This window comes from Hyla sarda, chromosome 4 (assembly GCF_029499605.1).
Source record: "Hyla sarda isolate aHylSar1 chromosome 4, aHylSar1.hap1, whole genome shotgun sequence".
Classification (NCBI taxonomy): Eukaryota; Metazoa; Chordata; class Amphibia; order Anura; family Hylidae; genus Hyla; species Hyla sarda.
The window spans coordinates 58,470,582-58,484,697 of NC_079192.1; positions in this window are offsets into that span (position 1 = coordinate 58,470,582).

Genomic DNA, 14,116 nt, shown 5'->3' on the forward strand with positions numbered 1-14,116 from the left:
AGCCACTATAGATGTAGCTCATTTTGGTTGTGCATACAGATAAATAGCTTCCAGCAAGTCCCATGTAATCTTCATAGAATAGAGAAATGTGGCAACTCACCAGCAATTATTTCAGGCTTTATTGCAACATGAAACTTGTGGGTGCACATGCAGAATACACAAAAAGTTGAGCAACGTCCGTTTTGCACTGGTTTGTGCTTCTTCTGGCTCACTGTACAGAGGGAAATGCGCTGCCTATTCTCCTATGATCAGACATACATAGCTTACCCGCAGCAGCCCTGTGTGTGTAGTAAGGTTTGGAAGCCGGCCCAGAGCACTGACAAGCACCTCCAATCCTCACTGCACACACAGGTCTACCGCTGCATATTTGCTTTGTGTAACTCTACCCTTAAAGGACATCTGCGGCAAAATACAACTTATCCTGTGGATAGGGGATAAGTGTCTGATTGCGGGAAGTCCGACCGATGGGACCCCAAACGAGGTCTCGCATAGCTGCTCTATGTGAGCGGCTAATGCGTGTAGCGTTAACCTCTCTACGGTCGAGGTATTACCCCTCAACGCCTCCTCCCCATAAAGTTCTATAGGACAAGCGGGGAGGCACGAACTCTGCCTCCCCGTCTCTCCCATAGAACTACATGGAGGAGGCGTGTCAGCCGCAAGGTCACACTGCGGTCGGCACGCCTCCTGCATGGGAGACCCGTGGCAGAGCCATGGCCCCGTGCAGGAGATCGCGGGCTGTTACAGTGGTTGGACACCTCGCGATCAGACACATCCCCTATTCCGTAGGTAGGGGATAAGTTGTATTTTGCCACAGATGTCCTTTAAAGAGAATTTGTCCGCTATATATATATATATATATATATATATATATATATATATATATATATATATATATATAACTCAGAGCTGCAGACAGCTGGGGGGGGGGGGAACTATGATACCACTGTTTTCCTCTAAAGAGTTCTAGATACCATGCTGAGCTGCAGCATGCAAGCCCCCTCCCTCCCCCACCCCTTTGTGATTGATGTAGAAGGCTTAGTGCTGGAAGCCAAATCCTGTACATTATTCATGCAGAACGGGAAGGGAGATAGTGTGCATGCTGCAACTCAGCCTTGCTTTGGGACAATCACCTTTTTGGTTCTATTCACACATACCATATACATTGCAGATTTGATGCTGTGTTTGTATATTTATTTGCATTGATTTAACAGCATGAAACCTGTTGAAACTTGTAGCAGCAAATCCATAGTGGATATGGTAAGTGTAAAGAGTGCAAATGTACCCTAAGGGTACGTTCACACACGCAGATTTACAGTGTATTTTACGCTGCAAATCCGCTGGTGAAGGCCCGCTCTATGCTGGCTTTACATGTGCCTGCTCATAGCAACAATATGCCACTACCAGCAGACACACTGCAATGTGCGAGTCGCAGTATACTCGCACATTGCGGGAGCTCTCTGCCTAGCTCAGAGCAGGGAGAGCGGCCGCCATGTGCGAGTAAGCCGCGCACATCACTGCACTGTGTCTGCTCGTAGCAGCGTATTGCCACTACCAGCAGGCACATATAAAGCCAGCATACAGCGGGGCCTTCACCAGCGGATCCGCAGCTAAATCCGCTGCGAAAATCCGCACATGTGAACGTACCCTAAAAGGGGATATATAGTCAGAAAGCAGTTAAGTAACCTTAAGAACTCATATATATATATATATATATATATATATATATATATATACACACACACATATATATATATATTGTTATTCTACTATAGTCTGCAAATATGTTTAGCAGTTCTCATTCCACCATTTACTTCATATATTGTGTTGTGCCTCTGTCATATTCACTTATTTTCTGTTTGCCAGCTAAATGTATAAGAATTAATAAAGAAAAATGAAAAACAGACAATAGGGCAATATATCTTTATATTATTTCTACTAACTTATATCCTTTGTAATTTTGTAATAAAGATATATTACTTTAAATTTTTTACCTTTTTCCCAACAAAGATCCTCCTGATATGCCCCACTCGATTTAGTGTCAGAGATGTCAGATTTGACAAATTCTCAATTTCCCATTCAGGCTTTCGCCCTCATGGAACTAATTTCTTAAGCTAGGGAACCCTATTTTCTTAAAATTTTACTTTTATTGTTATTTCTGGGGTGTATAATTTTATTGTTATTTTTGTGGCGTATAGTTAGCATGACAACACATCCAACTGAAATAAAAATTATAAATGGGAATGAGCACAATACTCAACCCTATACTGACCCAATGTCTGTGGTTTTAACCCACATTCTAATTTTGGTTTCTCACAATTTCTATAACATTTTTTAATAGAAATAACAATAAAAGTTAAATTTTAAGAAAATAGGGTTCCCAAGCTTGGGAAATTAGTCCCATGAGGGCGAAAGCCTGAATGGGAAATTAAGAATTTGTTATATTATCCCTGGGAAACACCTTATGGGTAATTTGGATTTACAGATTTGATGACATGTAAGTTGGTGCAGAATACAGCCATTTGGTGTTGACTTTGGAGTCAACTTGCCGTAATGTGAGACTAAACTAATTTTGAGCGTCTTATAACAGTCTTCAAGGCTCTCTTTACATCTTTGTTCCTTAAACTATACACCAGTGGATTCACCATAGGTATAACATTCGAGAAAAGGACACTTATCACTTTGCGTTGATCTTGGGTAAGTGAAGCTCTCGGCATCATGTAAAGGGTGAAAATTACTGAATAGAACAAAATGACAGTGAAAAGATGGGAGGCGCAGGTGGAGAAGGCCTTATGTTTCCCACTTAAAGTCTTTATCTTGGAAACAGTATGAATTATAAAGACATAAGAGACCACGGTGGGAAGGAAGCAGGTGGTCAAGAACAAGGCCCCTTCAAATAGTATGATGTTCTGTGTAGAATCTGTCTTGGTGCAGGAAAGTTCTAGCAAAATAGCAACATCACAAAAAAAGTGATTGATGATGTTGGAGGAGCAGTAGACGTTTTGGGACATGCTAACAGATATAGGCATGCAGACAATAAAGCCACTAATCCAGACAATAAGAGAGGCTATAACACAAAACCTCCTGTCTAGGACCATATGATAATGTAAAGGTCTACAGACCGCCACATACCGATCGTAAGACATGATTGTGAGGAGGAAGTACTCAACAGAGGTAAAAGCAACAAAGAAAGTATACTGGATTACACACTCCCTATGAGACAAGGTGCTATTGGTCATGATGAACATACAGATGAGCTTTGGAGACGTGACAGATGTGTAGGTGATGTCCAACACGGCCAAATTAAACAAGAAGAAGTACATTGGGGTCACCAGCAAAGTGCTCAAAGTTATGAGGGAAATGAGGAAGAGATTTGCTATCAACGTGGTCATATAAGACACAAGAAAGAACAAAATAAAAGGAACATTTAGGGAAGGAAAATTGGAAAAGCCAACAATGATGAAATCTGAATGCATGGTATGATTGTCCCTTGTCATTTCTATAAGTAGATCATGGGAAAATAATGGTTCTAAACATTATGATGATTTCAGGTGAGAGCCACCATTGTCTTGTCATGTTTTTATCTCCATTGTCAATTTGTGATGAGTTCTATTCTGCAATGTAGTAAAAATAATAGACAAGAAAAAAGATTAATTTCACTTTCAAGAGGACGTGTTTCAGGATAAACTTAAAAAAAAGGGGGAATACTGTAGACAGAGAAAAAAAATTGAAGCAAAAAAAAAAGCTATACTCACTTCATGAACCCCTCACCGTGCCAGGGCCCCACTGATCTCCACTTGCTGGTCCTGTCTTGACACAAGGAAATACCCAATCACTGGTTGACTGTTGAGGCCAATAGTTGGCTGAGCTGGTATATGTGTTAAGATAGACAGCCCCCAAGGTAGACAGAATGGGATCAGAGGGGGTCCATGGGTCAGATCAGGAGTCAGGAGCGGTATAGTGGTTAGGAAGGGGTTAAGTGGTCAGAGAGCAGGACAGGAGGGGTGGCCTGGAGGTAGGCTATAAAAGGAGAGGGTCAGGAGGGGTGGGGTCAGAATGTGAGGTGATTCAAGCCAGAGAAGTTGCCTGCAGCGGAAGGAGCTAGAGGGGGACTTGGAGGCACTTGGAGAGAGCCTAGCCGGGGCTCAGAGAGAATGGGATTGAGAGGCTGAAGTGGTACCCAGCCAGTTGTGGAAAAACCCATGTGGGTGAGGTCCAAAAGGGGGAATGGTTTCTAAAAGGGGTGTCCTTGGGTTAAGTGAAGGGACAACCAAGGGCAAAGTAGGACCCATGAAGAAGTCGTACTGCCTTCAAGCTCCCCTCCTGCTTGATGGCATAGTTTTTTAGGTTGTTTTTTTTCACTAAGTATGGCACTATGTTAAATGTTTAATAATGGGATTATTTATGAGAGTTCTGATATTTTTGGCATGTTATTTAATAAATGTGGCCGATGCTTCTGGGGTAAGAGTAAAGGGGTCACAGCTGATGTAGAAGATCCCCTAGTCAGGAGACCAGGAAGTGGAGGACAGTGGGGTCCAGATGACCACCAGGATGGTAACAGCAGAACAGTTAGGTAGCACATTTTACTAACCTAATTTTTATCTTTCTGTTTATTTTAAAGGGATCATCAAGCCATATAAAATTGATGGCCTATTCCCAGGACAGACCAATGCAGTACAGCAGTGAAAGTACATCAATGCAGGTATTAGCAGAAATGCAAAAACATGGCAGCACTCCAGAAGTAAGGTGAATGGTGGCTTTATTTACACCAAAACATACAGTGATGTTTCGGCCACCTCACGTGGCCTTCACCGACTTACCATTAGTATGCTGCTCCATCTGCTGTGGTATTAGCAGCAAGAAATATTTAAAAAGTTGCTAGGATGCTAGGAGTCGGACCCCCTGCTGATCTAATGTGAATAGTCTATCCTGAGGACAAGCCATCAATTTTGAAAGGTCGGACCACCCCTATTACGGCTTTAAATGCAAAATTCCAGTTACAACCATGGCTGCAGTGGAAAAAGCATCCCGTGTGATCCCTTTTGTTTGTGCTCCCCGCAGGTCCACTCTGGTCTGGGCAGACATATTGAAGGCCAGGGGACCAGCAACAAAAGACATCAGAGGTTATTTACCAAATTATATGTAAATAAAAATAATAAATTAGTCCCAAAAATATAGCACAAGATACACATTTATTTATTTTTTATTTCCTAACCCGGGTGCCTCAATCTGTTGCAAAACTACAGCTGGAGGCGCAGTGTGAATATACCCCAGAGGAGGTGGATGCAGACTGCCCCCTCCTGGCCACAAAAGCCTCCTCAGCTGTTCTTTATCAGATCCTGAAGCTCAGTCTTGGGCTGCTAAGTGGCTACGAGTCTCTTGCACTATGTAGTCTTGCTCGCGTGAGACCTGGTAAAATGACGCGTCTCTCCCTAGCAGTGTTTATGAAGAGAAGCGCCACTCAAGCAGCTGCCAGGAGGAGTAGTTACCTGGGTCAACTCCGCCTTTTAAAACTAAGATTTCTCTGAAGCACCCGGGTATATCTTAGGGTGTCAGGATCGCAATGCCTGAACCAGTTTTATGTTGCTGGCAGTTTGGGCAGCATAATATTGATGACACATTGACTTTAAAGGGGTACTCTGCCGCTAGATAGGGAATAAGATGTCTGATCGAAGGGGTCCCGCCATTGGGACCCCAGTGATTTCCGCTCAGCCCCCGGCATTCTAAACAAACACTGGGTTCCCTAGTGACATCTCATCATGCCCCCTCAGAATGCCGAGTGCTGCGCGGAGATCGCAGAGGTCGCCTTTGGATAGGGGATAAGGTGTCTGGTGGCAGAGTACCCCTTTAAAGACAAAGCCTAGAAGAGATCATAAATGGAGGATGCCTATAAAGAAAAAACTGCAACTTCTCCTTTTTATTATTCTTATAATCCCTTCCTGTTTTTGTAATCAATGATTGTGAATAAAAACCTGAACATGTGAACACAGCCTTAACAAGCAACTAAAGAACACATAATCAGAGTATTACAGCACTTACCAGTAAATTCGTAATCTCTTTACAATGGCCTCTTGGCTATTTCACACACACACACAGACACACACACACACACACACACACACATATGTGTGTGTGTAAATGTTGTATATTCCTGTAGAATCCCTTGTTGTTGTTATGCTATGATACCTGTGGTATAGTTGTGGAGATCTGTGCCCTAGATGATCCAGATGCACTGTCGCAGAGCACATCTCCAGTCTTTATATATCACTTTGCTGATCCCCAGAGGGGTTGATGTAATCAATCCCTCATAGTGTGGTGGCGGGGTGTGTGGTGCAGGGCAGATGTTGTTACCCTCAGGGAAGATAGCATTAACCCCTTGTATTCATGATGCCAGGGCATGGTTTAGCCAAACTACCACAAGAGGACATAGTTTTAAATTAGAGGGGAAAAGGTTTCTGCAGTAATATCAGGAAGTATTACTTTACTGAGAGAGTAGTGGATGCATCATGGAATAGCCTTCCTGCAGAAGTGGTCACTGCAAATACAGTGAAGTAGTTTAAACATGTATGTATGTATGTAACATGTAAGCATAAGGCTATCCTTCATATAAGATAGAGAAAGGTATAAGGCTATCCTTCATATAAGGTAGAGATAGGTATAAGGCTATCCTTCATATAAGATAGGGCCAGGAACGATTGATAGAATTCAGATTATTGGGCAGACTAGATGGGCCAAATGGTTCTTATCCTCAGACACATTCTATGTTTCTAACCACCCAAAGGTATACCGCTGGATCCTGGGCTAGGCATGGGGGCAATAAAGACTCCAATGCCAAGTTACGGACAATGGTAAACAGTTGGTATAGTTATGGTTATGATGTGGACTAGACTAAGGAAGTAGATGGCATAATGTCTTTTCCTTATAGGATAGCCACGGAAACCAGGTTTTGAAACAAGCGTTATAGGAGCGGTTACTCCAACTAGAAAGTTCTTCCAATCTGCAGATCAAGGAAACTTTGTTAATTCATCCCTGTAATGATGGGCGCTCTGGCTTACGCCAATGTACGGGTATCAAGGATTTTACTGTTGCCAATTAGTGGGCCAATAAAAGTTTGCCACTGAGCGAAAAATCTTTCTGCACTAATCCACAGGACCAATTGTGGTGTAAAATAGGGATTCTCAACCGGTGGTATGTGTACCCCTAGGGGTATGCCACTGGTTGTTCAGGGGTAAGCTGATGCGCTGACAAATACTGGCCATGCATTGGCCAGTATTTTTTTAGCGCATTGTGGGGAATGGCCACGGCAGCTCTCAGTAAAGTATCGCGGCCGCAGCTTGGTCCTTGGCTAATTTACGGCTGCTGCGTGGTTGCTGGGGAGACATGTGACATCGCACGGAGGTACCACACAGCGCAGAAGGACGTCACCCCTCTGTGTGGTGCCGAACGGGACTGTGGGAACAGGACTCAGAGCGGTACCGGGTAATGTAAACAAAAAAAGGAAAAACAAAGTGTATGGGAGGGAGGGATGTGTATCTATATATCTATCTATTTAATTATCTCAGGGGGATGGGTGGGGGGAGAGAAATAATGGCACAAGGGCATTAAGGCATTAAAGGGGTACTCCGGCCCTGAGACATCTTATCCCCTATCCAAAGGATAGGGGATAAGATGTCTCACCGCAGGGACCCCCACAATCTTGTATTCGCCACCCACCTGTTTGAGCTGCACTTAAGAGGCACAGTAGTCTGAAAAATGCCAGAGAGGTGTTTACCAATTTCTAACTAGTAAATCGTAATCATAGGGCAATATCACCAAATGTGCGACAAGGAGCCAACCTGATTACAACCTATCCAACAATCACTATTTGGTTCTAGACCCCAGTTATGCAGGAGTTCAGGTGTCCTAAACCATCTGGAGACTAATTTAAATGATTTTCCTGCAGCTTGAGGTTAACAGTAGCCTATCGATCCATGAGGGGTCTGTACCAATGACATCTTTAGTAATGACCTACATGTAGTTTGCAATATGTGCGTGTGGAGAAAATTAGGGCTAAAATTGGGCACTAGATTAGATAGGATGTCTGAGGTTGGCGGTTCTCCATTAGGACAAAGTTTTAATAGGGACATGATCTAGTTTTGACCAGACATCTACTGAGGAAGATATACAAGACAGGACATGTGGGATAAGAGAGCTCGGCAATAGCGGAGAGATCCATTTGGTGCTCCTAATGTCAGTCTTTGCCCCCTCATCATATGCCTTTTTAACCACTAAAGTGCCTTTCAATAATGATCTGGGCATGGATGTCCCTTGTCGGAAGCCTGAGAGCATTTATATACTGGAAGCCAAATTGGAGCATAATTGAGATAGCTCTAGATTTATGATGAACGGCATAGGCCATATTCAAATTCACAATATTTTGTGAATATATGGACAAATATTCATCCTATGTTCGCGAATTTCGCATTTCCGCATGCGCGATTATATCTTTCAACTTACTATCTGTGGGCAACTTTCCTATTGGTTGCTAGGGATGTTGCTAACCTCTGACAACTGTATTTTCATCCTTCTCACAAGCTAAAAGAAGGGAGGGATCAGTGTCCTCTGGAAGTGTTGATATTAGCGAATATTTGCATATATGAAATATTCGCGCTCCACACCGACTCACACAGTAAATAATACTGCAGCCTTCTTTGGACCACAATCTGGAAGCAGGGAGGGATGATCATTGTGATGTGTACTGTGAAAACAAATCGAATATTCGTCATCACGAACATATATCGCTATAGTGCAAATATTCGCGAAATTGCTAAGTGCCGATATTCACTGTAAAAATTAGCATTTCAAATATTCAAGCTCAACACTACTCTAGATCAGCACCATGAAGAAGGCTAGACCCAGAGGCCATCTCAATCCATCTATGTATGTGCGTAGTGGAAGGCGTGGTTTGCGAGCAGCCCACAAAAAGGAGGTGAATAACTGTCTCCACTGAAGAAGGTACTTAGAGGGCAAAGCAATTGGAAAAATCTGGAAGAGGTATAGGATCAATGGCTCTATATATGTTTGGAGCATGTTCTTTCTACCCAGCCAGGATAGTAGAGGTAGTTTGTATTCAGTGAGGTGTGCTTTCATCTTTTGAAGTAATGGGACGTAGTTCAATGTAAACAACTGGTCTAAAGAGGATGGCAGGGAGACACCTAAATAAGTAATACTATGGGATGGCCACTTATATGGGGAGTGTCGTTTCAGTTCTGCTAGGAGAACTGCTACGGATACATTAAGAATTTCTGACTTTGTGTAATGAACCTTAAAGTTTGATAAGGACCCATATTGGTCTAATATTGATTGGATTTGTGGGAGTGCTTCAACAGGGTTAGTGTTTGAGGCCGTTAGGTCATTAGAGGCCAGTGTGAGCTGTGGCTGTGGAGAACAGCATGGTTATGCGGCCATCCAGCTTAGCGGTCAGGCTCCGCCCCTAGGACTGATTGACCTTCTAACGTGTCATGGCTGTAAATGATGGCATCCCTGAAATTTTTCTAGAAAATGAAGTATTTCTCACAGAAAAGGATTACAGTAACACATGTTTTGCTATACACATGTTTATTCCCTTTGGGTGTATTGGAACTAAACCAAAAAAGGGAGAAAAAAAGCAAATTGGACATAATGTTACACCAAACTCCAAAAATCGTCTGGACAAAATAGTTGGCACCCTTTCAAAATTGTGGAAAAATAAGATTGTTTCAAGCATGTGATGCTCCTTTAAACTCACCTGGGGCAAGTTACACGTGTAGCAATATAAAAAATCACACCTTAAAGCAGATAAAAAGGAGAGAAGTTCACTTAGTCTTTGCATTGTGTGCCTGTGTGTGCCACACAAAGCATGGACAACAGAAAGAGGAGAAGAGAACTGTCTGAGGACTTGAGAATCAAAATTGTGGAAAAATATCAACAATCTCAAGGTTACAAGTCCATCTCCAGAGATCTAGATTTGCCTTTGTCCACAGTGCGCAACATTATAAAGAAGTTTGCAACCCATGGCATTGTAGCTAATCTCCCTGGGCGTGGATAAAAGAGAAAAAATTATGTCAATGCAGGATAGTCTGGATGGTGGATAAGCAGCCCCAAACAAATTCCAAAGATATTCAAGCTGTGCCGCTGGCTCAGGGAGCATCAGTGTCAGCGTGAACCATCTGTCGACATTTAAATGAAATGAAACACTATGGCAAGAGACCCAGGAGGACCCCACTGCTGACACAGAGACATAAAAAAGCAAGACTACATTTTGCCAAAATTAACTTGAGTTAGCCAAAATCCTTATGGGAAAACGTCTTGTGGACAGATAAGACCAAGATAGAGCTTTTTGGTAAAGCACATCATTCTACTGTTTACCGAAAATGGAATGAGGCCTAAAAAGAAAAGAACACAGTACCTACAGTAAAATATAGTGGAGGTTCAATGATGTTTTGGGGTTGTTTTTCTGCCTCTGGCACTGGGTGCCTTGAATGTGTACAAGGCATCATGAAATCTGAGGATTACCAATGGATTTTGGGTCGCACTGTACAGCCCAGTGTCAGAAAGCTGGGTTTGTATCCGAGATCTTGGGTCTTCCAGCAGGACAATGACCCCAAACATACGTCAAAAAGCCCCCAGAAATGGATGGCAACAAAGCGCTGGAGAGTTCTGAAGTGGCCAGCAATGAGTCCAGATCTAAATCCCATTGAACACCTGAGAGAGACCTTAAAATTGCTGTTGGGAAAAGGAGCCTTCCAATAAGAGAGACCTGGAGCAGTTTGCAAAGGAGGAGTGGTCCAACATCCGGCTGAGAGGTGTAAGAAGCCTATTGATGGTTATAGGAAGTGATTGATTTCAGTTATTTTTTCCAAAGTGTGTGCAACCAAATATTAAGTTAAGGGTGCCAATAATTTTGTCCAGTCCATTTTTGGAGTTTGGCGTGGCATTATGTCCAATTTGCTTTTTTCCTTCCCTTTTTTGGTTTAGTTCCAATATACACAAAGGGAATAAACCTGTGTTACTGAAATCCTTTTCTCTGAAAAATACTTCATTTTCTAGAAAAATTTCAGGGATGCCAACATTTACGGCCATAACTGTGTGTTTTGGCGAGTAGGGTTGGAAATGTTGGATTCCAACTGCCTTATCAATTCATTGTGCAAAAGATAAGTGGTTGCCAGAGCTGTCTGGCAGCTGTTTACCTCCCCTCACCTCATTCACATTGCATAATGGTCATGTGTATAAAGTGATCAAAAAAAATAGCCAGTGGCTAAATGAATGTTCATCTATTGAAGGTGTATGGGGAAAATCCATCTTGCTTTATGATCATACCCAAGTGCGACCAAAAAAAAGTAGAGGTGGCAGGACTACATTATAAGAAGAAGAAGATTTCAGCAAGAAGATTTCAGCTGAGAGCTTGTTCTCCCCACCGCCTCCTCCAGCGAGGAGACAGACTCTATAGAAAGTCTATGAAGCCAGTGTTCTGCAGTAAAGAGATGCCATGAATAGAAAGTGTTAATCTGAGTACTTCCCTCTGGCAATTGGCAGAAATCTCAGTACCCAGATACAAACTAATTTGTAAAAACAAAAAAAGGAACACTTTAAGAGACAAAATTGTGCCTTTTGTTTCTCTTTAATCATCTTACCTGTATGGTGTTACCACACCCTGCATTCCTGCACCCTCATGCCAGCCCCAGTAATAATGGGTTAGGGCTGGTATTGCGGCCCTAGCTGCGGGCATGGATTCAGCAGCACAGGGGCTACATTACCTATTGAGCGCTTCCATTATCAGGCTGAACAAGGCTCTTATTGATTGTTTCAATAACCAATGAGCACACACCTCTTTTACAAAGAGAATGACAAATCCCCAATGTCAATTTATTCATACATTTTCGGACACATATCAGAATTTTTATTTCATGGTTAATGCTGTGACATGACCTGAAAGGGGCCGTACACACAAGGAATCCCAGACATATTTATGCATTGGAGGAATGATCTAAAATTTCTCCTCCACAATTTGCAGGCCCCCCTGGGATCTCCGTGCAGACACCCGGCGTTCTGAACATTATTTTCAGAATGCTGGGTTTGGGAGGCCGTGATTGTGACATCATGCCATGCCCCCTAGTGACATCACACCACACTCCCTCCATTCATGTCTATGGGAGGGGGCGTCACTGCTGTCACGCCCCCCTCCCATGGACATGAATGGAGGAGGCGTGATGTCACAGCAGCCGGACGCCTGCAATCAGACATCTTACACCCTATCCTTTGGATAAAGGGTAAGATGTCTAGCAATGGAGCACCCCTTTAACAGGTCTAATCTAGGCATAACTTTGTTGGTATTGTAGGGTGTGTGATCTCCATAAATATTGCTTTGTCAACTAGCCAGGAGTCATCTGAAACGTTGGAATGGTGGGGCCGCTATACTTCAGGGCCTCACTGCCTCTTTCCACTTACATCACGCTGTTGAGCAACAAACAGGCATCGCGGACCCTGAGCCACACAAAGTAGATAACACACTCTACAAAAGGAACTCAGGTATGGCTGGATTAGACTTGTTAAAAATTTTTATATAAAAGTAATTTACAAATCTATTTAACTTTCTGGCACCAGTTGATAAAAAAAAAAAATGTTTTCCAGTGGAGTACCCCTTTAAAGGAATAAAGGAGTTTTTTAAATCAACTGGTGCCAGAAAGTTAAACAGATTTGTTAGTTACCTCTATAAAAAAAATTCTGTACTTATTAGCTGCTGAATACTACAGAGGAAATTATTTTATTTTTGGAACACAACGCTCTCTGCTGACATCATGACCACAGTGCTCTCTGCTGACATCTCTGTCCATTTTAGGAACTGCCCAGAGCAGCATATGTTTTCTATGGGGATTTTCTCCTATTCTGGACAGTTCCTAAAATGGACAGAGGTGTCAGCAGAGAGCTCTGTGTTCCAAAAAGAAAAGAATTTCCTCTGTAGTATTCAGCACCTAATAAGTACTGGAAGGATTAAGATTTTTTAATAGAAGTAATTTACAAATCTGTTTAACTTTCTGGTGCCAATTGATGAAAAAATTATTTTTTCCATTTCAGTGCCCCTTTAAGCCCTATTACATACTTTGTGCAGTTTAATACGTTTATCTTACGTGACAGATTCACTTTAATTCATCAATAGAGATTCACTCAATTGAATTGCTTGAATTTGCTGTTGGATTTAATTAGGATTTGATGGCTGATTCCCATCCATACATGCGCAGGGATTATAGTCAAAAGTTAGGAGCCTCTCCTCTTGTATAGAAACACAACATAAACATAAATGCACTGGTGTGGTGGATGTAACAATGACATTAGCTAACCCTCAAAACTGATGTAAAATTGAGACATTAGCCAGTATATCCTTATATGAAGGACATACCTGAGCCCGCATACCACGCCAAGGTTTCTCAAGTGATGCGGGACCTGACCTAAACCTACCTGTGCATGATAAGCAAGAAAACAGGGGCAAATGCGCAATTACAAAAGCTTTTGGTCCGACTTACAGACTGCTCCCAGTGTCAACTCCAGTGTGTGGTCACACAAACAATGGGAGGGAGGAAGCAGGCTATAAGCCCCACCTAAGTAGGCTGATGAGTTGCCGGCCTCACAGGTGCATCTAAATGCTACCTATACATGATAATAAAGGCGCATTGGTATATTAATACAAGACAAACACAACAAGAACGTGGTCTCAAATGTCAGGAAGTGATCAAGCCCAAATGCTGGTGTGCATTTATAGGGAATAGCAAGTCCTGCACTTGTGGTCCGTTGCTATGGGCAATCCCCAGAAAAAAATGCATACAATGGAGGATGTCTGCAACCAACCACAAGGACCAACATTGAGCCGTTGCCGGTGGATACGACCTGGTTGCTACCGCCGCTGCAAGACCATCCTGCTTTGCGGCGGGCTCTGGTGAAAACCAGTAGCAACTTAGAACCGGTCCACCGACACGGTCCACGCCAATCCCTCTCTGACACAGAGGATCCACCCCCAGCCTGCCGAATCTTGACACAGGCTATAAGCCCCACCTTAGTAGGCTGATGAGTTGCCGGCCTCACAGGTGCATCTAAACGCATCACTTGA